Genomic DNA, 27,500 nt, shown 5'->3' with positions numbered 1-27,500 from the left:
GGGTTGGGTAGGTATATTAATAGATGCGTTGGTGAAAAAATGGGTATGTATTCAATCGATAAGTTTAATAGATGGGGTGAGTTGATTTACTTATTGATAAATGGGTTTGTGAGTGAGCATTTCGTGGGGAGATTTTGATTTTCTTCGATAAACATGGACATCTATACTATCTATACTATATACTAAACATCTATACAATACCAACCAGCAAATATACATTTTCATCTGTTTTACATATATAGTGTTAGAGATCTGCTACTGTACATTGTGAGTTACTGAACACTCAACCACAGAAGGTGATTAAATTGCTTTAACAGAAGCAAGTTATAATTACATGACATTCATTACATAATTCTTGAATTGCAGAGTAAATCTTCGGTACAGATTCAGTACATCATAAAGTGTTCCCTTATTTAAATAATATTTACAAAGGTTACGATTTCTCAACTCGGGCATCGGGAGTCAGTCAATATTGGACATTGGACAAAAAATGTGAAAGAGAATGCATGTTTTGCTTTCCCAAAGTTGACACATGGTGTATTTGTCACTTGAATTATGTGATAGCTGCCAGATATTAAGTACTGGAAATGTGTTTTGAGCAACTGGTGTTGTCTTGAGATAGAAGCTATAGTTGTTGTTGGTGGGGGGTGGCAGAGATGGAGGGAGGGTTAATGGTTATGTATGCTTGGGCAGAGATGACGGTGGAGAGATTGGGGTGGGGTGGGAAGATTTCAAATCAGTGACGGTGAAGAGAATCACCACTCATCATCACTAGGGAGACAATGTCGGAGGAGAAGACATCTCTTAGACTCTCCCCGCCCTCTTTCAACCTTATGGATAGTAAAAAGGCAGAGTTCCGTCCCCCTGTCCTCTACACCTCTACCTCATACACAGACACGCCGTCCTGGTGTAGGTTCATGACACTAGGGTGAATTAGAGTGAAGGACAGACCTGATGGGCGAAGGATAGCAAGCAGAGGTCACCGCTACCGTGGACAGCAAGGACGGGGGTTACTGCCCTCTCGGTAGACCACTAGAAGTCGCCGCTTTGAAGAGCGGTCAAGGAGAGGTTACCACCACAATGGAAGCAACTGAAGAAGAGAGCGACGGATAGACGTAATAAGCGGTGGACGGAAGAGATGTTGAGAGAAAATAGGGATAGAAGTAGGCCGCTTGTGAAGGACGAAGAGAATATAAATGAAAGGTAATTGTAATAAGTATAGTTCAGAGGGAAGATGAAGGAAGAAGCAATATAAAATGAGTAATGATGACAATGCAATAGAAGTGGTAAGAAAATTGAGAATGATAATGACATGATTATGAATGATTGTAGCGGTGTAGGGAAGCTTGTTATTGATATGATAAAGGTAATTTGGTAGACTTGTGATGTATGTACAGCAAATGTTAAGACGACAGGAAGAAGTGCGACAGATGTCAAGAAAATCTTTCTAATATATATATATCTTTCAAAACATTTCTTCCTTTCATTTAGCAGGGTAATCACGCCCTTCATGACAAGTGCTGACAAGACTTGTAACCCAAATATCAGTACATAAAGGATATTAAAACAGCGATCTTTCACTCAGGGCAAAAATCAGGAAACATGGAACTACTACTCTGGCGTCTTAATATTTCAGGACAGCATGACTATTACCTTTCCTGTCATGGACTAAGATCAAATGTTTATCATATGCAATAAACATCACGTGGCGTGGCAACGACCTTAGTATGTGGCCCGTACCATGCCAGCCGTGGCCCGTACCATGCCAGGCGTGGCACGCACCATGCCAGGCGTGGCACGCACCATGCCAGCCGTGGCACGCACCATGCCAGCCGTGGCACGCACCATGCCAGCCGTGGCACGCACCATGCCAGCCGTGACACGCACCATGCCAGCCGTGGCACGCACCATGCCAGCCGTGGCCCGTACCATGCCAGCCGTGGCACGCACCATGCCAGCCGTGGCCCGTACCATGCCAGCCGTGACACGCACAATGCCAGCCGTGGCACGCACCATGCCAGCCGTGACACGCACCATGCCAGCCGTGACACGCACCATGCCAGCCGTGGCACGCACCATGCCAGCCGTGGCACGCACCATGCCAGCCGTGACACGCACCATACCAGCCGTGACACGCACCATGCCAGCCGTGACACGCACCATGCCAGCCGTGGCACGCACCATGCCAGCCGTGGCACGCACCATGCCAGCCGTGACACGCACCATACCAGCCGTGACACGCACCATACCAGCCGTGACACGCACCATGCCAGCCGTGACACTCACCATACCAGCACCGATATAGAGTATTACCGTGTCATGAGTTTGCGAGGATCAAACGCAAGGTAATAAAAATAAAACATCTCAGAGAAAACCCTCATGTAAGATGAAGCGGTCAGCAGCATCCACCGAGAAGCCAGACCTGAACATGTGTGCCCGAAGCCGCTCACAAACACCGTGTTTATGTTCTCGGTCTTCTAGTTTGATTATGATATATTCTGGTGTGGCAGTTTTATGTGCGCCCATAGTCCAGACGTGGAAGATCTTGAGCCTGGGAGAGAGGGTGGAGGGACGGGGGGACTGTGAAGGATGTTCATCCTTGGAGCAGGGGAGTGTGGAGGATGCTGGCCCCTAAGAGAGGGGGAAACGCGAGGGAGCTGAGCCTTGGGGTGGGATTACTGTGAAGGATTTGAACTTGAAAGATGGGGGATTGTGAAGGAGTTGAACCTATGAGAGGGGGGAACTTTGAAGGAGTGTAACCTGGGAGAGTGGGGAACTTTGACTAATCAAAGTGGTGTGCAGATTAGTTTCCTAAACACTGTTGATTCTGTCACATCTGCACGTGAAGCCATGTTTTGGAGTTCGCTTCCTCCAACTTACTTACTCTTCTTTTGTCTCAATATAACATACGGCTGTGGACACTAGAGTCGGCCAGTGATACAGACATCTTTGAGGCTTTTTCAGGCACACGGTTTCCATATATACTATAGTGGTCATTGTCTGCTCTCTTCGCAAGTAGGAGGACTTTATCTTCCACTCAATATATTATTTTCTGAGCATCTTGTAAGGGTGATCACATCTCTCTTACTTTCTTTTCGCTATTCCAGGTATGAAAAGTTTAGTTCCTTTAGTCTTTAGACTTAATTCACTTTCCCGAGCTTTGTGGTGTATCTGGTGACATTTCTCTAGGTGCTTGTTCTATTTTGACAACATAGAGACAATATACAGGGGACGCATAATCCATTGAGGGGGTGAGGGTGGAAATAGAGAAGGAAAGGGTGAAGAAGCAAATAATAGAAGGGGGTGGGAAGTTAAAAGAGAGAGGGGGAGGAGCAGAAGAAAAAAGAAGAGGGTGTGAAAAGAGGAAAAAGAGAAGTGGGACGGAGGAGAGGTATGAAAGCGAAGTGGGGAATTGGATGAGAAAGGCAAACAGAGAAGAAAAGTACGGGTGGGAAGTGGTCGAATTAGAGAAGATGAATTAGAGTGTGGGAGAAAGAAAAGGGGAGGGGGTGAGAGGTGGAAAGCCAGCAGAAGTAGAAGGTGAAGTGTGAGAGAGGAATTGGGCTGGGAGAGAGGTAAAGAGAAAGAAGAAGCAGAGAGGATGAGTGACAGAATGATAGAAGGGAAGTAAATAGACCTGAGAGGGATTGACCAGAGCGGACTATGCTTATGGGCCTATTGAGAGACTACTGATAATGCATAGTCGATATTGGGGCTTCGTAGAGGACATTATGAGACGGGAATTTAGTTTCGTGGAAACAAGCCATAGATTGACTAGCAGGATATAGTAGAGTGGCCAGAGAATTGACAAAGGAGAAAGAAATTGAAAAATTAAAAGGCCTTAAAAAGCGATACAAAGAAAGATGATTTTTTTAAGTGAAGGTTTTAACGCAACTTCCGACCAATTATTAATATTAACGGGAACGGTAACAATATATATGTCTCAAGGAGCACAAAGATTTAAACTTCGCACACAACTTTTCTTGCCCCGTACAGCTCTCCTTGTCTTCTAGTCACATGCCTTTGGCACTTGTGTACTTTCCTAATTGGCCCCCAAGTCAGTTTCCCGTTTGCCTGGTGGGTCCCCTGCCGCTTGTCCGTCCAAGAATATATTTTGCTGGGGGACAGAAGAAAAAGTCCGCCGGCCACACTCTCACAATCACCCGCAAATTTACCTCTGGTTGTATTGCATGAGAAATGTTCCCTTTAGAATGTATTGTTTCAGCTGTATTTCCTTAAAATTAATTGTGTGTGTGATATAATGATTAAAAAGCACTGTGCTCTGTAAACTTTAAAATATATTGCTCTTGTGGCACACGCAATAAAATGTATTACTTGTGAGGTATAAACTTTGATATATATCGATTGTAAATTGAAATACCCTTTAAATTATAGGGCATACGTAGCTTATCCTTTTCTAATTCATTTGTTGTGTGGTATAGTCCCTAAAATGTATTGCCTGTGTGGTACAACCTTTTACCAGAAATATTTAAATGTATAATAAACTATTGAGTTCCAAATGAAAAAAAAAGCCTCACTCAGTATGACTTTGAATAATATAATATATAGCACCATGTCTTTTGCAATGCTCGCTAAATATAACAAAAAACATTAAAAATGCATGACACATCCGAGAAATAAATTGCAACGCATTTTGTTACACTAATATTTCAAACCACAATATTGTTTTAAATTGTATATGTTGATTGAGATCTAGAAAGGTAGTCATGCTATGGACTCAAAGTTTGATTTAATTGCAAATTATTACCAATAACGGCGTTAAGGGAGGTAAGGTAAATGATACATGATGTCAGCGGCAGCAACAAAGAGGTGATAAATTACAGATTACGGATAACGACTACCTGTGTAGCTGCTCCTGCGAGACAGTTGGAAGTGTAAGGTACGAAAAAGAATGTTACAGCAACCCAACAACAGCCGGAGATGGAACGAAAGAGAAATTGGGTATAACATTTCCCACCAAGGTTTAAGACATAGCAATAGAGTTGAACTACCTAGCATGTCATGTGATTTGAAAGCAAATATCACAATCTGGACGAAGAATATTCCTCGATGTACATTACCGTGGAACTCTATGGTCAATTAACCTTTCGTGGGGTTGAGGGAGAACTAATGCAGGAATCTTGAGGTGGTACCGGGAACTATATCATATAATGTCAGTTAAATTGTTATTTTTTCATGAGCTGTCAATCAGATATTCAGGGGTTTAAATAATCTTGCTTTGCTTGTGCGAGTTTTGGACACATGCTTTGTTACCGTCAGATAACAAATGTGTTTATTGTGTGATCACAAATCATGTCGCAGTGTTAAAAGCTTATTCACAGTCGACTTTATTGATTTCATAATTGCTAAATAAAGAGTATTGGGTGTACTCGCCTAGTTGTACACACCTAGTTGTATTTGCGGGGGATCAGTCACGGCTCTTGGGTCCCGTCTCTCAAATCCTAATCAACTGGTGTACATAGATTCCAGTTCCTATTGTATCTATCATATCTAAGATTAAAACTTCGAATGGAGTCAGCCTCCACCACATCACTTCCTAGTGTATTCCATTTGTTAACTACCCTGACACTGAAGAAATTCTTTCTTATGTCTCTGTGGCTCATTTAGGTACTTTCCATCTGTGTCCCCTTGTGCGTGTACCACCCGTGCTAAATTGTCTTTTTGTCTGCCTTGTCAATGTATGTGTGTGTGTGTGTGTGTGTGTGTGTGTGTGTGTGTGTGTGTGTGTGTGTGTGTGTGTGGGTAAAGTCAATATACAAAAATCAAGAGCCTATTAGTTTTATCTAGTGCCACTTGCGAGCATTGAAAGAACAGTATTTAGTATATAACTAACCATTTATCCCAGTTATATAATTTTCAGGTGTGCTAAAGTATACAGAAGCAAAAATTACCTACTTTTAAAGCGAAAGTATCAGTTAAAAGTTAATTACTTGCGTTGTGATGAACACAAGAACTGATTTACATTGCAAAGGATTTTTTTTTTTTTTACACTAACTACTTTGAAATTAAATAATATTTCTTTGGGTTTTTGTCAATAACAAAATGCTAAAGTATTGTGTTTTAAAGAAAAAAGTAGGAAAAGTTTTAAGTGTCCCACAGAGAATGAGTGTTGAAAATTAAGAGTTAATTATACGTAAGAAAAGTATAGATTTGGGACTTAAGGTCCGACAGGGACGCCCGTATTACTTTCTGTGTAGTTTCAACGCTGGCATGGTCAAATCCACGCAAAACTGAAGAAGGAGAAAATCACACGCATAACGCACGCAACATCCCTTCCCTCTCCCTCTCACGAAAACGTAAACATGACCAAACATTCAAGAACACTGACTGACGTACACGAACGCACGCACATAAAAATATTAATATATGGATCCCAACAATGATGAGCATTTCCAGACTGAGCAATAAACCTTGTTTATGTTGAGGGCTGAATAACTGGGGACAAAATATAGTAGGAAATGTGAATAACTTTTTTATTCATATTGCTTTCATTATTTTACTTTCCCTTTCTGTTTTCCTCTATTTTCTCTAATGCCTTTATTCTTATTCTTTTCTCTAATCTTTATTGTTATGAATTTAAGATTCATCTGCGCTCACCTTGCCTCTAATGTCTTAGAAAGGAAAATACGATCGGCAAAAACCACTCAAAATTTTGTAATTTTTATCTTCTTTGCAAATGACAGTCAAATTTACCGCTAGTAAATTATGCTTCCCTTCCAACTTTCCCCCCGTCCAATCTCGCTTATAACGCCTTTCTCTTTTATTTCTTCCCCCACGGTCACTCTCTTCTTCCCCACAATGTTCCCCTCATTTACCCCTCCCTCCTTTTCTCTCCCCCACCTTCTAATGCCCCTTCGCTCTCTGTATTCCTTCCTTCACTGAGACCTCCACGGTTTCTCTCTCACTTTACCTTATCCCTCCTCTTCCCCCCGTTCCTTAACAAAATTATTAGAACAAGTCGATTTACAGTCTGAGCAAGTCATAGAGGCTCCGGGTGGAGGGAAGTCTTCTCACCCATATCGCCGATATGTTACTTTAAATTTCTACAACAGCTAAGCTCATCATCGCTATACGCAGCCTTCTTGGCGATGTTAATCAGTTGACAGCCCTTTAAAGGTCACGTGACCTGGTGAACCTAATGAGAAAAGACATATGTTCATCACATGTGCAACGAGTACATGTGATTGGGTCACCGTAGGTTTATTTGCTTGTTTGACGTCACAGAGAGAGAGAGAGGATGCTCTTTGATCACTAAGAGGTAAGGAACAAGATGTAGGAACAAGAATGATAAACTCCAGTGTTCTGTCCTGTGACAGGAATTTACTGCTCAGTCAGAAGTCAGTGCAAGACAGTCAACGAGCCGGTTTCTGGAAATTTTTAGAACCAGCAACATTAAATTTAAAGGGGCTATATATATTATTAGTGACATACAGAATAATTTACGACAAGAATCCAGGTGTGGGAGTACTTAGACAAGCCCTGACCAGTTTATAGAAGAAGCCCAATCGTTTGCACAAAAGAACGTTTGTGGGGCCATTTATACTGGAACGTTAACGTTCATCTCGACAAAGATGAGACAGACTCAGTGAACGAATACTCAGAAAAGTGGTCATCTCTGATATAGGTTACAAGTAAGCAGGAGTCTGAGGAGCTATCACGGAATCTTCAGATTTTTTATTGGTGAAGTGAGTGAGAGGTCAAGCGGAACATCTCCCCGATCCCTTCCCAGCTTTCTGTAGTGGCCGATCAATGCCGAGAATGAATTACTTGTCATTCGAGTGTCGATAACCCCAATGGGACAGAAAGCATATTGGAATTATCTTGACTGACCCATCTTTTTATATATCAAAATTTGTTCTGGTCTATTTATTTGATCCTTTCGGTAGGTGAGAATGGTTCGATATGTTTTTATAATTATCCAGTCATGGCTAATTTTCGGCAGGTAGGAAGGAGTTATATTATCTTTAAATAATCTTCCAATAACAGCGCCTATATTTTTGGTTATTAGTTAACTTTTACTGCCAGTCTCATTATAATTCACTTGTTGAAGGCCTGAGTTGAATGATATAATTAATCCTGAATACAATAAATGGAGTTTTCAATGGTTTCGTTACATTAATTTTATTTACTTATGTATTATTTTCTTATTATTATCATTGGGTTTTCATGATCATTCATTTAAAGTGTACTTAAGTGCCATTCTTATTATCCAATAAGAAAAGAACAGTGAACGGTTCAAGAGTTTTTACAGTGACGTTAGTTCAGTTATAAAAACTGAATTCTTATATTCAATGATTAAGTTTTATTAGCTGGATACGGTCAAAATTATATATTCTTGACCAGACCTGTGACCATGCTATTGTATTTTTGCAATATTTTAATTACCTTTCACAAAGACCTAGCCGTTAATGTTTTTTATTTAGAGATACGCAATAAATTTATGACAGTGGCTGGTTAGTTTGTAATTGGTAGGTTTTTAGTATCTTTAAAATATAAGTCGGATTATTTTATTGATTAGAACTTATACCTACAGAGCAGCGTGCGAAGATAGCAGCAACTTGGGCTCCTCCTAATCTCAGGATGTCTTGTAAACCTCTGCAAGCTTGCAGTGTTGTGTGTTCTAAGGCAGCAGCGGCCTCTTGTGGGTCCTTTTAACCTACCTTGTCCGAGACTGTAAAGTTCCCCGAGAACGTAAACTCGTTTGAGACTTCAAAACTCGTTAAGTGCTGCAATTTCTTCATGGAACGTGAGTTGGTCGGGTCTTGTGCCTGAGATGCTACGTAACTGTTAATGCGTTGAGACGTTGAGGTTAAAACTGCAGAAGAAACATACATGAGAAAAATTGAATATGATTACAAAAAATTTTTTCACGGCCTTTTCCCAACACTTTTATCATGTGCTAATTTGAATCTGTAAATTGAAGGTATCCATTATTATTTTTTCTATGTTTCCTGTCTCTTTCTTCCTTCCTCTTTGTCTCCATCTGTTTGCATCTCCTCTTTTTCTCTTCCAGTTTTCCGTCATTGAAATTTCTTCCCGCTGAATTTTCTGTCTCAATTTCCCTTCACTTTCTTTCTATACTTAAATATGCTTGTGGCACTGTGCGAGGTAGCGAGCGAGCTTTGCGCCGCTCCTGCAAGTTGCATTGTGTTGCAGGTGTGGGCGGCGCCCTGACATATCCCCACCAGGAACATTATTCAGTGGTACTCGCACCCTTGTGACGTCACCCAGGTAAACAAACCAAATCTGACCTCCAAGGAGCATTATTCAGTTGGACTTGTATCGTCATGGAAAATAATTCAAGAAAAAATTCAACGAAACTCCAGCTTCGTCTTCAGAATTAAAAATAATTCTGGCGAATACTATTTACAAAATGTTTTTCGCCATTAAAAATAATAGTGACGACAAAAATTTTGACCATATAAAGAAGATTGAGCAGGCAATATTTTGTGCAAGGCCTCTTTACATAGGCCAACACAAGAAACAGGTCCACATGTCTGTAAACAGGCTGGAGTGATATAGAGAGTGCTATATAGAGTGAACAAGAGAGTACCTAAGTGACAGCCAACAAATTAATCGAGAGGAGAGCGTTGAGGGAGGAGTTACCATGAGCACTTGGCACTTGGCACTTGGACTGTTAACTCAATCACATAAATATTTTCAGGTGCTGGGATTGCTGGGTCATTCAAAGCCGATGATCCACAAGGTCGTTTAAGCACTTCTTCAGCGTACGAGAAGAAAAGGAACAAACTAGACGAGGAAGAATATAAAGCTAAGGACACTTTAAAAGAACAAATCCACAAGGGCCGTGACGAGGATTCGAACCTGCGTCCGAGAGCTTTCCAGTGCATTTGATGCATCACGCAATTGTGATTTCTGTGTGTAGTGTAAGACCACTTTGATCGCTGTCTTTGAAATGTCTCATATATGAGGATAAGGTTGCTTGACCTATAAAACCAAGAGAGACTCAGGATGATGAAAAATATCGTCAAGGTCTGCAAGTTGCTGAAGGAAATCAATATTTAAATTATGAGCAAGATTATGAAATTATCATTATACTGGGACGGAACTCCTAACAAAGCTCTTAGCTGGAGTAGTTCAGATTAAGGAAGAATAAGGGGAAGGACTCAGTGATTTTGTAACAGAGTGGTAGACGAGAGGAATAGGTTGCCGAACAAGTTCAGTGTAGGATATGGTAATTCATGCTCTGAACAGAAGCTTTTTAGCACACAGAGGAAAGAAAGGACCTAAAGAAAACTGCTTCGTTGACCCCTTCCTCCTGTGTATTAGATGTTCTCCTATTCTATTTGAAAAGGAGATATTATAGAAAATAAACGGGTCAAGAGTTATTGCATAAAACAATGTACATGCAATTACGTGGATCAAAATTGCTGATGGGGAATCCCTTGGAACATTTCAGGAGATATACATGAATACATTCCCACAGAATACAAAACACATGCAATATGTACGAACACCCGACTCATATACACCAGTGACAGTTGTATGAGGTAATGTATTTAGGCGAGACCGAAAACCATATACAATTCCAATATATTTGCTTACACAGTGATGGATGGTCAGAACACACACACACACACACACACACACACCCACACACACACGCACACACACACACACACACACACACACACACACACACACACACACACACACACACACACACACACACACACACACACACACGTATGTTAGAGAATTGTGAGTGATGCTGACACTAAATGATTCTCATTCTCGTTCGTCCTCACTTTCTATTATTGTTGGCCAGTCTCTCTCCTAAGTTTTCTAATCAATATGCTCCACTTAATGAAAGATGTGTTTAAACTGCAGTCAATTATGCAACAGAGCAAGGAATATGGAGCGTTATGAGTTTATCAATTTTGAAAACCAAAAATATAAATTGGATGGTCGAGCTCTGAGCAACAGAATATAATAAGTTCTTAGAAACATTCTCAAATGGAGGATAAGCATTGTTTATAACACTGAAGAGCACCACACACCTGCCTACCCTTAAAACACCACACACCTGCCAACCACTAGAAACACCCTATACCAGACTACCCTAGAAATAATAAATTCCTGTGTACCACTATCAACATTTAATTCGGAGGTAAAGAACACTAGTATCAAGCTCTTAAGAATATTTTCCATGAACCGAAGAACAGAGAAATGCAATTTTGTTAAAAGTTGGTTCCAAAGAGCTGCATCCTAACACAATAACTCAATGTTTACATTGAACAATTAAGTACAGAGAACCCCGTCGTTAGTCTCTTAATCTGACGTCACAGTCCACGACGTCTTTGTTCCTATTAGAAAAAAATAAGAAATACAATTATTTCGAAGCAAGGAAACCTTTGTAACCTACGCAAACCCTAGTTTATTGAATCCTGTTATCTACAATATTTTTATTGCGGAGATCCTTTGATCTGTGTGGTAGTGAATAAGAAGCATCCTCACTGTCCGGTGTGGTAGTGAATATGAGAAGCATCCCCACGGTTTTATGGTATTGAATATGAGCACCAGCTTCACTGTAGTGTTTGTAAAATTGTGTAGAGACAATGTGTAATCAAAACTATACGATTAAAGATGTTATAAAATATTTGTTTATCAAAATGCATTGCGGGAAAACAAAGATTTTAAATACGATAAATGTTTATCACTTTTTTTCAAATACTGTATGTTTGTGTGTATGTTCACGCACCATAGTAAGAAGTCGTACATGTTTACTATTCAATTAAATTAAACCATATCGGTTCGTTGAAGTCTAATGTTTACTTTAGGAACCCTTTACATATGTTTGACTGGGTAATGTCAAATCATTGGTCACTATCAAACGTGACATGGACATTAATTTGTTTTATATTTCCCATAATAAACATTTCTTGGTATGCAAGAATGAACAAATTAGCCTCGTCTAGGTTTGCATCACGCATAATATTTCGAGTGGAAGTGATGCTTCCCTAAACGGAAGCAAATTTGTCAATATAATTCCTGGAATATGTAAACACATGTCTATACATCATTCTGGAACAGAAGAAATAAAATTTTCTTGGTTCATGCTTAAGTGATTTATCCACCAATAAAGATGAAAATGATTGTCTCGATCATATTTACTACACTCATTATCCTCAGGTTTCATTTTCATTTGCTTTAAATAGATCCATTATATTCGTCGTATATATTGCTTCTTATGAGTTTCTTCTGTTTTATCTATAAAAGGGTTATTTCTTTCCTATGAGTCCAAGCTGCTAGTTGCTAAAATCTCCTGGCATTTTCCACCTTAAAATGTTATTTCGACTTTTATTTCTTTTATAAGGTCACTTGCAAATTTTTTCATTATGTACGACGTAATATAATATTGATGTCATTTATGTTGAACCAAGAATAAGACGATCTTCATAGTGAGTCTTGTGATACGCCTTGGGTTAAATTAAGAAATTCTGATCCATATCCGTTCGACACTAGTCGTTTACGTTTGTTAAAAAATGCCTTTGGTGAGGCATTGTATGTGGATCGACTTTTGTAAGTTAGAGCACAAAGAGGTCTGCCACCTAAAATTCTTTTTAACATGCAAACTAATCCCTGACACAAAGACGATTAGTTAATTGTTAAGGAATTTTATATATATTGTATATAAATGGTGGCACAACTTCATTTCGAATAATTGCTTTCAAGAATTTATTAATAACTGAAGTTAATCGGTGAATAATTACTGGACAAATCTTGTTTTCCATTTTTATGGATTGGGAGGAATTTACATGTTTCCACTGTTACTGAGCTCTTCTCACTCACTAGGCTTAAACGAAAGTATGATGAATGGTTTCAGTGTTAATGCAGTTTACTATATTTTGAATTATTCGTGGATTGTTTTCAAAACCTACAATGTCACTTTTGTTATTGTATTTGAGTATGTACACACTCACAATCACATGTACACACACACACACACACACACACACACACACACACACACACACACACACACACACACACACACACACACACACACACGCATTTTCTCCCAGTGTGTGAGAGCCTTTCCAATAAATCGTTATCTTATATTTAAAGCAGTAGAGCTCTTTGGAGGTCTTCCCCAGCAGAGATCCGGGTGCCCTCGACCACTCCTCTTAAGGTCCACGATGGGGTCCAAGAAGACACGACACCATAAGAAAATGCCGGAGCATTGCCTGACGAAGCTGCGCCCAGCAGTGTTGGATGGGTAATGCGGCATGGTAGTATGGGGAGGAAATCCAAGGGAGGCGAATAGGTTTGCTGACCCCTGACGTATGCCACTAGCTGATTTTACATTTTAATTAAAATCATAAATTTTGCCATTGGAGTATTTTATTTTTCTTTTCTCTCTCTTCTTTTCGCTATATACCTCTTTCTGCTCCTCTCCCATCGTTCCCTTTCTTTAGTTCTCCATTTAATGCTCTTTTTTCTCAGTTTTCCTCTTCTCTCTGGGTTCTTCCCTCTCACGTCACCGTTAAAGGTTACCGTCAGAAACTGAGAAGGCAGCTTGCACGAGGAGCGTCCAGTTCACTTAACAAGGGATCGTAAATTTTAAAAATAATTGTTAATGTATCCAACTGTAAATTTAACTAGTTTATTTCAGTATTTTGAGTGAGAGGGCAGAGGAAGCAGCATTCTAATTGAGGTTAGCTGTAAAAGGGTAGGTAGAAGAAAGCTTTATCAGGTAGCACTTGTGAACAGACAGAAGCATTTTATTAGGCCATTTACCCCAAAAGAGAAAATACTGTATGTCGTTTATTGAAAAAAAAAGTTCTATCTATTAGAACCATTTTTGATTTGACATTTATCGCTTAAGATTTGACTTATCAGATAAATAGCCGGAAAATGTTGCACCAGAGGACTAGAGAGACGGTCTCGCTTCAAGCAGGTCGGTGTTCAATCCTCGACTGTCGAAGTTGATGGGCACCATTCCTTCCCGACCCTCTCCCCCGTCCCATTCCAAATCCTTATCTAGATCCCTTCAGAGTGCTATATAGTCGTAAATGTTTGGCGCTTTCTCCTGATAGTTCCTTTCCTTTACCAGAATTTTTATAATTCAAGAATATCATGTGATTTCAAACTTGTAATTTCTTATGGCGGAGAAAATGAACTTTTCCCCTCCATAAGAATAACATACTCTCTTGAAGGAAATGAGTCATTCATTGTTTGAAACTAGGAGAACTGCAGGAAAGAAAGAAATTTTGAATAATATTTTGTAATTAAAAGGAGTATGCACATTTAGGAAATATATATTCGACCTTTTTGCCTAGATACAAAAGCTTAATTACGCATGTTTCATGAAATATTACCTTTAATAGAAGTAAAATGTTAATCAATACCTATACAAAAACAGTATATCTGCCTCTCCAATATAGAGGTCAGGTTCTAAGAGTTAGCCTCGTTTAACTGTATATGATTTAAGGGAATTTTACTGAGAATACAGTTGGAGGGTCGGGGTTGGCCCTGATGCGTCTCTTGTAGAGAGTATCGACGCACTACATCCGGCGCGAATTTGGGTAATGAAACGTGCATCCCAATGTCCGTAGAGTTTAGCGGTTGTGTATATATTAGCACTTGCATGAGGTACTTGGAGCTTTGCAATTACTTTATTCACTCTCGTATTCTTGAAGATATCCTCAGTGACCCAAAATTTGCCAGTGCAGGCTACTGAACATATGGCCCTATATGACTAACCATTCTGCGAGATGGGGGACTCAGTATAACTTATTCACTCTTGTGTTCATAATATCCCCATAATGCACCTAGAGTCTCCCAGTGCAGACTACTTATCACATGCCTCTGTATGACTAACCATCCTGTGTGATGGGGATTTTTAAGCACCACGTAGCTAGCTTTTTGAAACACTGTACTCCCCTTCATATATTCTAGGGTAGCTGTGCAAATGCAGATATACCGAATGAATTAATTAGAAAAAAATGTATATTCAGATAATGTCTTGTAAAATACATATTAAGGTGATTGATAAGCATTCAGAGCGCGACCTTTCGGGAACAGTAACGGAGGGGATGGAGTATGGGGCGAGGGTGAGTGTGGGTAGGGAAGACAGGGAGCTTATGTGTGATGGGAGAGCTGGGGAGTTTGAATGTTGAGAGAGGCGGAGCGCGTGCGTAGGCTGCGAGAGACGGTGTTTGTGTGTATGCTAAGAGAGACGGGGCGCGTGTGTGTGCTGGGGAAGACGGAGGGGCTGTGTATGAATGCTGCGGGACAAGAGTAAGGGGGTGTGTTTATGGGGAATGAAACGGGGAGGATGCATGCTGTGGGAGATACGAAAAGGTGTGTTGGGAGGGAGCGGAGTGTGTTTGGTGGTCGACCTGGGGTGGATGTGTATACTCTGGGACACAGGAAGGATGTGTATGTGCTCTGAGACACAGGAAGGATGTGTATGTGGTCTGGGGCACAGGAAGGATGTGTTTGTGCTGGGTGACAAAGGTAGGGTTAGTTGACGGCACTGAGAGGAAGTATAGGGGGTGGGGGGAAGATGTTTACAGTAATGAAGACAATATTGAATATAGTTGCAGTGATGGAGAGAGATGGGGAGGGTGTGAGTGAAGAGAGGGAGAGTGTGTGTGAGAGACCTGGGCACTGGGTCGACCTTAATTATCAGCAGAAGCGTCAAGCCATTACGAACCTGGAACGGTTGGTTACCCCGTGTAATTGTTTATATTACAATATAAATAAATTAGTTGTTTAAATGTTTGAATTTGGTTTCTCGATGCGATCTGCAAATTTTGAATTTGCCATTTTTAATTTCCTATTAAATAATCTTGAAATATAGGTCCTCCAGGTTTTAAGCGGCTACTCCAGCATGTATGTCCGTAATTTTGTTAACTATTTTACCCTCACTCGTTCAACATTTCCCTGCAACTCGATACAGTCTCCTCAATCAAAAGATTTACTGACTTTTTACTTGATCACAAATACATTTCAAGATCGTTTATTCCAACCTCTCTAACTCTTCACTTTCACTCTCTTCCCTCACACCTCTGTGTCACAATTATACATGACAGCCACTCACACGTTTCATGCTACACCGTCGACCACCCTCCAACCATAATGACAAGGACACACACACACACACACACTTCAAGCCACTCCATCGGCCAACATCTCCATATAAAAGAAGGCACTACCATCGTCCTATGCCGTCCTTCCTTGTTCTTCCTAACAAGAGCTCTAAAGGCACCAGCCATTTTTCTTCCCCTGCTGACTCTACTCTCATCCTCCCCTCCAGCGAATCATATTTTATCAATTGCGGAACCTTAAATATTTAAACTGACTGACCACTTGTAAGATTTCTCCGTTTTCCCCTATTTCAATCATCTAGTTTCCCCTCTCTCTTCCCATCGCTATTACATCTCTTTTCTATCTTTCTTTTAGCATTTTCTTTTACACCAATAAATCTTTTCAAGTAATCTCTAACTACCCTTATCATTATCTGTTTAATTAGCTGCATCATCTGTGAACATCACATATTGACAGTTTATTCCAATCATGTTTTAATTTCATACATTATCTTCTCCTCATCTCCCTCATGACTCCATGCATTACGCAGGCTCATTCGCTCATCATTTTCCATCCACGTGAACTAGTTGATACGGCCTCGCTTCTTGAAGGGTCTGCATTCGAATCCCGATGGTCCATGATGTGGTTCTCTGGTCCTGTACTCGGTCTTCATATCCCAGCTCCTTTTCCTCATATCCCTTCCAGTACAATGTTGTTATATTAGTGTTGATGAAGAATACTTTCAGGCTGAGTATGTCATTCCTGGCTGCACTCTTTTGCACAGGAGACAGAAAAAACATGGATGGAAGTGGAGTCGCGCTGGTAATTAAATCACATAAAACCTGATAATTAGGGGTACATAGAATAATGCGAATATCGACGCCAATATTCACAGAAATCCAAAGTAATCATCATAAGAAAGAAATCACAAAATAGCATGAATTTTTTAGTTTTAGTTTTTTCATTGAAGATCATTGAAGAATGGAAATGGGTATTATTGCAATTACTCATCAAAATGCTTTCGTTTGTTACTACGAAACAGACGATCAAAACAGTCCATCGAACCAAAATAGTTGAATAATTAAACAAAAAAGTTTCCAAAAATCAAATTAAAAAAAAATGCTATTCTCATCATGAGTTCTTTCATCAAGAGTACTCTCACCATCAGTTTCTAGCTATCTGGACACGACTGGACCAAATAGAGAAGAGAATTTAACATAATACATAACATTACGGCAAAAAAATTAACTTATTTGTCTTGGCAAACATATGCATGAATCCTTTAATGTAAAACAAAATACACTTCCAGCATTTCACAGTTACATAAGAACTAAATTACGTCTTTATTAGTCTAATAGCAGCAGAAAAAGTTGCTCAGTGAAGAAAACAAATAGCATGGATATTCAGTTAAGATTTTTAGAGCGGAATATTTATATTACATTATATATATATTACTATAACTAAATAATTCATCGCACGTCTTCAATATTTTCTCGCAGATAAATTTGATCATTGAGATTTCATAGTAAGTAAACAAGCATTTCATCGAATATTACAATTTCTTAGCAATATGTGTTTACAAAACAACAAGGGTCGTGACGAGGGTTCGAATCTACGTCCGAGAGGATCCCAGACGCTGCCTTAATCGACTGAGCTACTACATGGTAAAAGAGAACCCTCGTCACCGCCCTTGTGGATTTGTTCATTTGATGAATCACGCTATTGTGATTTGTGTGTGTAATGTGTTTACAGCTGAATGATAAAATGTGTTAATAGATGAATGATAAAAGGCCTTGTCCTGACAATTTTTATCCAGAAACATTATTGTTAACAATTTAACATCGACATCTTTCACCATGCTATTCAATAGGTCACTCGCTAGGAGGATCAGTTGAGCAATAGTATAATTTATATATATATCACTGAAATACATAAATATAGATATGAGACTTCTCTTCAATTATATCCCAATCAGCATCACGTCGGTAATTGACTAAAAAATGAAATTGTAGTTTGAGTCCACGTGGTGACTTCCTAATTCCTTTCACTAATAAGAAATTCTTTAAATATTATTCATAGAATTTCGTTCGTCTTTGACAATTCTTCTTGATCTCTTTTATAACATATTCAAGATGTTCGATGAAAGAAAGGTTGTTAACATTATACATCTGGATTTTTAGAATGCATTTCATAAAGTTCCTCATTACAGACCATTTAAAAAATGCGCAAGAAATGGAGGGTATTGTTTTAGTTAGAAAACTAGTTATTTGAATGGAAACAATGTTTAGCTCTAAATGGAATTGTGTTTGGTTGGATAAATGTTACAAGAGGAGTGCTGCAGGTGGTCAGTTTTGGAACTAGTTTTATTCTTTAATTTAAATAAATTACATCGATACTGACATATACTGTACAATATCTTAATTATTATCATGACAATATACTAAGAGCCAAGAGAACATGGGAAATGGGAAAACTGAAGTTGAGAATAAATGTGTTTGTTACATTAATGAGATTAGCAATGATTCCTTGTTGCAAAAGTACCAGGATTTCCTTGTTGCAAGTATGACAGGAACAGAGGCTCTTTGCTGCATGTGAATAACAGAGGTTTCTAGTTGTGAGTGGGTAACTGGAATTCCTCACAGGAAGTTAGAAATTACTTTTGCAGGGGTTACTTTAATGGAAGTGAGTGAGAAGCAGAGGTTCCTCGTTACAAGTGAGTAAGTGATAACAAAGGTCCTCTCGTTGTATGGGAGTGGGCGAGTGAGGGGAACAAGCAAGGGATTAAGGTCGTAAAATAAAGGAAACTGTTTTTGGAAGGGTAAACTGAAAGGGGAAAGAAAGGGAAAGAAAGAGAGAGAGAGAGAGAGAGTCGCTGTCGATGGGAGACATCAAATACGAACACATGAGGGCTTTTAATGAGAGATATAAATGTTAAAGTAAAAAAAGAGTTAGAAAAAGGGTTTATGAAAAAAAATTGGAGTAAATTATTAAAGATTGTTAGAAAGAGATCTAGAGAGAACAAGTGCAGAACTACATATACAATAAAACAAACAATGCTTAATGTGATAGGCCATTTCGATACAACATATATGCAGAGTGAATATATTGTGGTTCAGATGATGTGTATTGAAACTAGATTATCTCAGTGTTCCACACAGCATCAATATGGTTTTAATGTCAGTGTCCTAACATCTGATATTTTGCTAAATATTTGTTGTGTTTAAACAAATTTAGAGGTAAAAATAGATTTTATAATAAAGCGATTAGTTCAGTCAAATAAGAACACACCAAAGGTAATTGGAGTCACGGATTTTCCCAGTCCCACAGTGAGAGAACTCCGCTCCCAGACCCAGGTGATCCTAGAACGACGGTGAGTTGACGCCAGTCCTACGCTCAGTTGAGCCCAGTCCCAATGTCTGATCACACAACTACCATACGGAGGTGATCCTAGTCGCTCAGTTATGATAACTTATATAACCCCTACCACCTCGCAGTATTGTTCAACTAAACTAAAATTAGGTGTAATTAACTCATTAAATGCTTACGAAAATCTTTTCCTAAACATCTTGTATCATAACCTGCTGATCAACACTTTCGAGTGTACAATCATGCTGCTCGGGATCCATTATTGCTTCGTTGTACACAGAAAACAAGCTTTATAATCAACTAATATGGCGGAACTACTTCCTAACATAAGTTAGTCTAATTTCTTGCGAGTCGCATAATTTCTGAATTATATCTTCTTTCTGAATGAAACAAGGAAGTAACCGGTTTCTGTATCACAACACCAACATTACAGTGGACGAATGAAAGCAAAGTGTTCGTTGATATGCACGAGAGAAAAAGAGAGACAGAATGAGAGACAGAGTGAAAGAGAGAGAGAGAGAGAGAGAGAGAGAGAGAGAGAGAGAGAAGAGAGAGAGAGAGAGAGAGAGAGAGAGGGGGAGAGAGAGGGGGGAGGGAAGAGATGGGAAGGGAGCTATCAGAAGCAAGTGCCAATCCATTACGACTATATAGCACGGGGAAGGGGATCGGGATAGGAATTTGGGATGGGACGGGGGAAAGGGAATGGTGGCCAACCCCTGGACGGACGGAAATTGAGCGCCGACCTGCATGAAGCGAGCCCGTCGCTCTACCGTCCAGCCCAAGTGGATAGGCTGAGAGTGTGGGAGAGTGAGAGCGTGGGAGAGTGAAAAAGGGTGAGAGAGAGAGAGAATGATGGGCAGAGACTGCATTGAAAAGCTTCCCAAAATTACTAGTATCCTGGAACAATTGTTAGATATCAAATACTACTATTCCTTGTACAAACATCTGCACCTTTACTCTGCCTACTACTATTGCTGGAGCATTTGTTACTGCTCAGAGCGCTGTAACTCCCATCATGTTCACTATAACTCAATCGCTGTAATTAGTGTTATCCCTCAAAGGGCTATTCACATGGGGTCTATGCATCAGCACAGCTTAGAAATACTTTAATTTGTTTCTCAAAATTGTATAGCGTATGTCATGAATTTATTCCCTACGAGATCGTCCCGTAATGTATTCCAAAATTTCACGAACTGGTATATGAGGAAATGTTTTTGAACGATACTGTAGGTGATAAATCTTTTGGGAACATTTTCGTAGTGACTAGGGAAAATTCTTTGAAAATGGGTGGACTGAAGTGGAGTCTCTGGATCACTAAAGAACAAGTTTAAAGGGAATACAGATATTCAAATTTAATCCTACCGATTGGGATAATATTTTCAATCAAATCATTGTATATTTATAATTGGGCAACGTTGCACAAAAATTACAATACATTAACTACATAAAAGAGAGTGAACACCTCGTTATGCTGTCAGTGACGTAAGTTGACCCGAGGTCATCTATGCCGGTTATCTATAGCAATTTGTTGTCACATATGGGTCACATAGCAGAATGAGAGGTGTGGAAAATCAATGTCAGGTCACTAAGAGCTGTGGAAGCTACAGGAGACGACCTTTGAACATCCACGGCGTTGCGTTACTCATGCTACTGAACTTTGACCTCTGACTGTTGTAGGTCACCCCAGGCAGCGACTCGTGACCTCTGACAGCCTTATGTCTCCACCATCGATCGTTAACGAGCCAGTCAAGCTTCCTGTGCTAGAAAGGCGCATCCTGCGTGTACACTGTCGGAAGTATTTTGTGCTTTATATAGGAGGGAAATAGAGTGTCGTTTTTGCGTGCAATCGGAGTGCTCTCTAAATGCTATTTAGGAATTTTATTGGTGGTATGGCTTTGTTAGTCACTGAAGAGAAAGTCAATCGGTGATAGCCGAACTGGGAAAGAATGTACCAAGACATTTTACCTACGATTCTTTTTCCGTCTCTCATCTTATTCTTATTTTTCCTCCTCGTCTCATCTACTCTCTCTCACTCTTTCACTTTCCTTTCATCTCTCAAGTCTTGTGCGTCCCTTATCTTTGTCTCTTGTACAACTCATTTCATCGTGCGTAAAACACTTGAAATTAAATAATTTTTAGTTATTCCATATTATAGGTGTTTTGCCTTAAGCTTGCACTTACTGAATGTTACCCACATCACTCTTCCTAACAACTTTCTTATTTAAAACATAAACCAGTTAGTCAAACGTAATAACACATTTCCATAACTATTTCTCTTTCCTGACATACTAGTTGATGTGTAATAATGCACTCCTGTTTTGCTCCATGCTCTTTGACAAATAATAATTAGTAAGCAAACTTATAGTTGTTCCTTGACTGCTTGCTAAATCGATAATTGTTTATGACGTGATTAAATTTCCCTTGACTAGTAATTTGGTATATAAATTCACAGCAATCTAGTTTTAGTATAAGAAGCAAATTTTATGAAGTTGGCAACACAATATATTTTATAAGAACCAGACAGAGAAGTGGAAATGAAGGTTGGAACTCTGTGAACGAGTCTTTGAGCGAGTGTTTGTCAAGCTTCAAAAGTGGGTTCTCTCTCTTTGAGGGACAAAAATCACAGAATGTTCTCAGATTTACTCACAAAATGCAGTAGCGATGGGCATGGAAACTTTCGGAACGTAAAAGTTCGTAATTTTGGGGGACGTTTATGGACAGCGAATTCGAAGCATATTGAGAAAGATATATAATTGGACATTTAGACTAGTTACATAGAGGATGCGGTAGAGAAACAGAAACCCGGAAACTGTTTAGTCTATTTCAACAATATTTTCTTGGGGAAACTACTGTTACTGGTTCTATTTTTGATCCAATCAGGGAAGAGAAGGAGGGTGTCAGAATACCAGAAGACTATATTCTTCCTCTCTACTCCTTACAGATCACGCTGTACAGATGTGATCTAGCTGGTAGTCAAGGAATTCTGCCTCCCACACTGCTCTACAATTGCACAATCACGTTAATGTGATTAAGCATTTGAAGGGAAGCGTTGGAAGTGGCGTTCCAAGACTAGCCAGAGCGTATTGGGGGACAATGTGTGAAACGCTGGTTAGGTTTCAGTGTAAGCCTCAGGAACCCTAGAGGATTCAGTGGAATCCAAGGCTGCATTGTTTTGACCATGTGGTGGTGTAACTCAGTGCTTAGCTCGATGGAGGAAAGTACTAAAGTGGTCAAAGCAGAGGAGGAAATTACCCCCAACAAACACCATAAGATTTTTTCACTAAGAGGTAACTTTATTATTGTATTCGATAAAAGTTGAATTTCTAACGCTATTTATTAAGTCATTTTGCAGGCGTATGTGTTGTGGTTTTCCTTAAATTCAAAATAATTTTAATATTTTGTAATTTCTCGTTTTGGAAACACCATGCTACTTAAATGACCTTAAACGGGATGAAAAAAATATCAGCATCTAAGAGGTCTGTCATAATTTGTTCTCCTGATAAGTGGCAATACTTCAGTGAAAACTTGCTGTATTTCTTAATTTCTTTTACCTCTTGTCTTGTAATCCCCCCCCTCTCCTACTTATGTTTCTTATCTTTCTATGTACTTCCTTTTCCTCCTGACTCCTCAGTTCACTCTCTTTTCTGTCCCCGTACATCATCTTTCCTTTATCCTGTTATTTATTTTCTTTCATGATACATCCTCCCGCTTTGCTTGGCCTCGTTCATTTTGGATTAATCTCTTCGAGTTTCTACGTTTCTTTAATTATACAGCTGTCTCCTCTCATTTATATTCACTATCGTGTTCTGCTTCGTCTATTTCTTATCTTCCTCTTTAATCTTTGTTCTTTTTACTTTCTTCCGTGTTAAATTCTTACCTTCTGTTTTGTTCTATTGTTACACAATTTATCTTTACTTTCTTCCTACCAATTCTGCTTTCTCGCTCTCTCTTATATTTCTGGGTCAACCGTGGTTGGTTGGTAGTTCCAATTTCCTCTGGTCTCTGTGCTTTTTTCTAGTATTGCTAATTCCGACTTTTATTTTGTTTATTTTTACAATATATATAATTTTGTTAGCTAGAGTGGCTATTTTCAGCTTTACTGTGAGTTATGGTGCGTTTAGCAGTACTTATATTTTCCTTGTAGCATGCTGTGTCTTTTATGACCTTTCTTCTTAATTCTTTCTTCCTCTCTTTCTTCCTCTCTTTCTTCCTCTCTTTCTCTCTATTTCTTTCTCCTTCCTCATATTTTACAGTGTTGCACTGTAAAATTGACACTGGTGTGTCGACAAAAGACATTGTTGTGTCTCAATTTCCTTCTTATATGCTTCTTATAACTGCATTCTCTACTCCTCTTCTTTCTCTGGCTAATTAATATCTTTTCCCCCTGTTAATTATCGTTGCTCCATCTCGTCATTTTCCGTGTTCCGCCTCTTCACTGCTGATGCTCACTATTTCTCCTTCACGGCTCTGCTATCTCCCTCCCTGTGATTCTCTCCTGACATCTCAGCAAGGGACCTGACTAATAATACGTCACCTGGGAAATATTGAAGTGCGCTGATTCATTGTGACAAGTTTCTTCCCATAATTTCCTCTCCCTTTTCCTTCCCTCACCTGCTTTTCAACTGCTTCTCTTCGGCCTCTGAGATTACTCCATCTTTTTCACTGATGAACAAAAAGTAAACAAAAAGTTATATTTGCAGTTATACTAAACATTTACATTAATTGTCTGACAAAATGAAGCGGGATCTAATGAGCTTCCGACTTGACTGTTTTTTTTAATTTCCACAGTTCGTACGCTTCTGGATAGGTAAGTTCACTTAATATTTGAAGCAAATAAAGTGGTTGAATTGACTGTCCCCAAAGATCTTCATTCTCTGATTGCTTCGAGGCCAAGAAACATGAGGAGGAAAGGTGAGAAAGAAAAAGATAGAGCAGGGAAGAAGAAAGGAGAATGGAACGTGAACGAGAACATGTTGGTCAGGAAATTAATAAATGGTTCACATGCAACTAAAGAAATATGAAAATAAAATATAGAAAGTCCAAGACGCAGGCGATTCCCGCCGCCCCCTCCACCCCCCAAAAAAATTAGGAGAAGAAATGCGACAGGAAAATAAAAATCACAGAACGGCGCAATATCCGTGTAAGTCAGGAACTTTATACAAGTCCCCATGTTTTTATCCGGTCTCAACCCACGATGAGTCCTCCGGTTTTATCCGCACTCCTTAAACGGTGAAACTTACGATTCTATTTAGACTCTACCTACGATGAGCCTTAAATTTCTATCCGGAGTCATTTAACGGCGAAACATAGGAATTCCGCCCTCATTGATCTATACTTTTATATTTGGATTCAACTCAGGGCGAACCCTATGTTCTTTTCTGGAGTGAACCCACCGTATATCCTACGTTGTATCCGGATTAAACCCTCTATTTAATGCGCAGTCAACTAGCCGATTTTCCCCTCATAATCTTGCAAATGAGTGACGCTAATCCAGTTGTTTGGTGTTTAAACTCCCCCCCCCCTTCCCCCTCCAACAGCCAGTGCCTCAGCTGTGGTGCACCTAGTGCCATGCACAAGGCATCCTGCTGCAACGATAATAATTTCACTCAAGGATACATCCTTAGTGTTATGGGATTTCTTAATTAGCAGGAAGTTTCATACTCTTCTGCAAGCCATATATATTATGTTAGAGAAGATTTCATTTACGAATATATACACGCTTGTGTAAATATTTTAAACAAAAATATTTCACACGACAGTGACGATACTGGAGCGAAACCGAAGATATATTCAATAATAAGTAATGAAATTGATGATAATATTTATTATTTATATTGTGACTGCAGTGGCAGGTAGAGAGGTCCTTGACGCCTCGTGTTACAACTGCGTGTTGGCCTTTCACGGTCCGTTACCGCTGGTCTCATATCAAGTCCAGTGAGCTCTACTTTACAATATACTGCTCTCTTATTTTACGGTCATTTAGGCAATGTTATATGCGACAATTATCAAAATTATTATAGTGTAATTACCGTCAATTTATTAATAAGTTTATTATGTGAATCCCAATACAATTGACAGTGTTGTGTTATGTAAGTTGTAACAGGGAAACTAACCAAATTTTTATTCGGAGTGTCACAACTGCTGCGAGATTGATTCCGGAGGAGGAAGAGACGTTTTGGCACTTTTCTGAACATCTGATGTCTCTGTTTACCTGCAAGAGGTACCCATTAGAAAGTCGAGTTTTGTGGTCTGCGTCTTGGGAAGGCGAGGCGTTGGCACAAGGGGTCCTCGATTAGCCAAAAAGGCTTCCTGTTCCTAACAAAACTTCTCATTCCAGTATTACAAGTAATTAAAACAATGAAGGGAATTTGAATTATTAATATTTGAATTCTTCACGGCAGGAATCCAGCTGTGCCGAAATTCGTTTTCTAGTCTCGTTATTTATTTGTGCGAGGTGAAGTGATCGTGTTTTTCACTTCCATCACAGGGAGTCCACAGTTTCCTCGTAATAAACATGATATATATATATTCTAGTGATGAAGAATTTTTTTGAATTGATGGTCTGAACGTAATAGCTAGAATTTATCTTGGTTGATCAATTTATATAACAACCTTAAAGTGTTAATGAATATATACCAATTATCATTTGTTAAAGTCAGCAATCATTTTTGGTTATGCAAACAACGCCGCCACTAACAGGGAGTCAACAATACCCCGTAAGTACAGAGAACTGAACGAGTTCAGCTTTAATACACACTGAAATCACATTAGCGTGATATATCAAATGAACAAATCCACAATCGACTAAGGCGCGTCTGAGATCATCCCAGACGTAAGTTCAAACCCTCATCACGGCCCTAGTGGATTAGTTCAGCTTTGTTTGTTATCGGACACGCAAGGGGGTACGAGTAACCTAAATTCTAAATCATCTAAAGGCTCCATGGAAACACGAGATACAAAAGCTGTAAGCTACCTCTTGCAGCGCGTCAGTTTTGCCCTTGTAGAGAGGTGAAATAGACATTTAATTATCAGTTGGCATATATATATATATATATATATATATATATAATATATATATATATATATATATATATATATATATATATATATATATATATATATATATATATATCGTACCTAGTAGCCAGAACGCACTTCTCAGCCTACTATGCGAGGCCCGATTTGCCTAATAAGCCAAGTTTTCATGAATTAATTGTTTTTCAACGACCTAACCTACCGAACCTAACCTAACCTAACTTTTTCGGCTACCTAACCTAACCTAACCTATAAAGATAGGTTAGGTTAGGTTAGGTAGGGTTGGTTAGGTTCAGTCATATATCTACGTTAGTTTTAACTCCAATAAAAAAAAATTGGCCTCATACATAACGAAATGGGTAGCTTTATCATTGCATAAGAAAAAAAATTGAGAAAATATATTAATTCAGGAAATCTTGGCTTATTAGGCAAATCGGGCCTTGCATAGTAGGCTGAGAAGTGCGTTCTGGCTACTAGGTACGACATATATATATATATATATATATATATATATATATATATATATATATATATATATATAATATATATATATATATATATATATTTATATTTATATTATATTTTTATAACTTTCACACATACAAATATTATAAACGACTAAACAACAGAGCATCAGCAATGCATTTTCACACTGTCCTTTCGTTTCACTACCGACCTCCAGATATTTCAAAATAAAACAGGGTTTCCCGGCCATAACGCCGAAAGTTACGTATGAAATACGGATAGCGACGCGCTCCTCCCATCATCGCAGCTCACCTAACGCCAAATATCCTGTAAAAAATAGTCCAATCATATTAGCATTAGCTGTTAAACACCAGGGACGGCGCCTCGCTATCAGGGAGGGAAATAGCGCATTGGATTAACTTGCCCATTTCCAACATTATTTTCTGTTATATGAAGAAAACGAGATGTGCAAAAGGTGGAAGGGAGTAAATACGTTGCTGTATTACCGAGTTCAGCCAAATTGGCCATGTTTCGTTTCCTAGGTCAGGGAAACTTGA

The 27,500-nt window shown here is 39.2% G+C and overlaps 1 long non-coding RNA gene across 1 annotated transcript in view; it reads right to left on the bottom strand.

The window, feature by feature from the left end:
- The window catches only part of LOC138366939 (uncharacterized), a 108,185-nt gene that overhangs the window by 8,281 nt on the left and 72,404 nt on the right, over window positions 1-27,500 (bottom strand). The window lies entirely within an intron of this gene.

This window comes from Procambarus clarkii, chromosome 21 (genome assembly GCF_040958095.1).
Source record: "Procambarus clarkii isolate CNS0578487 chromosome 21, FALCON_Pclarkii_2.0, whole genome shotgun sequence".
NCBI lineage: Eukaryota > Metazoa > Arthropoda > Malacostraca > Decapoda > Cambaridae > Procambarus > Procambarus clarkii.
The sequence above is the reverse complement of the archived record's forward strand: the minus strand, read 5'-3'. Positions and strand labels throughout refer to the sequence as shown.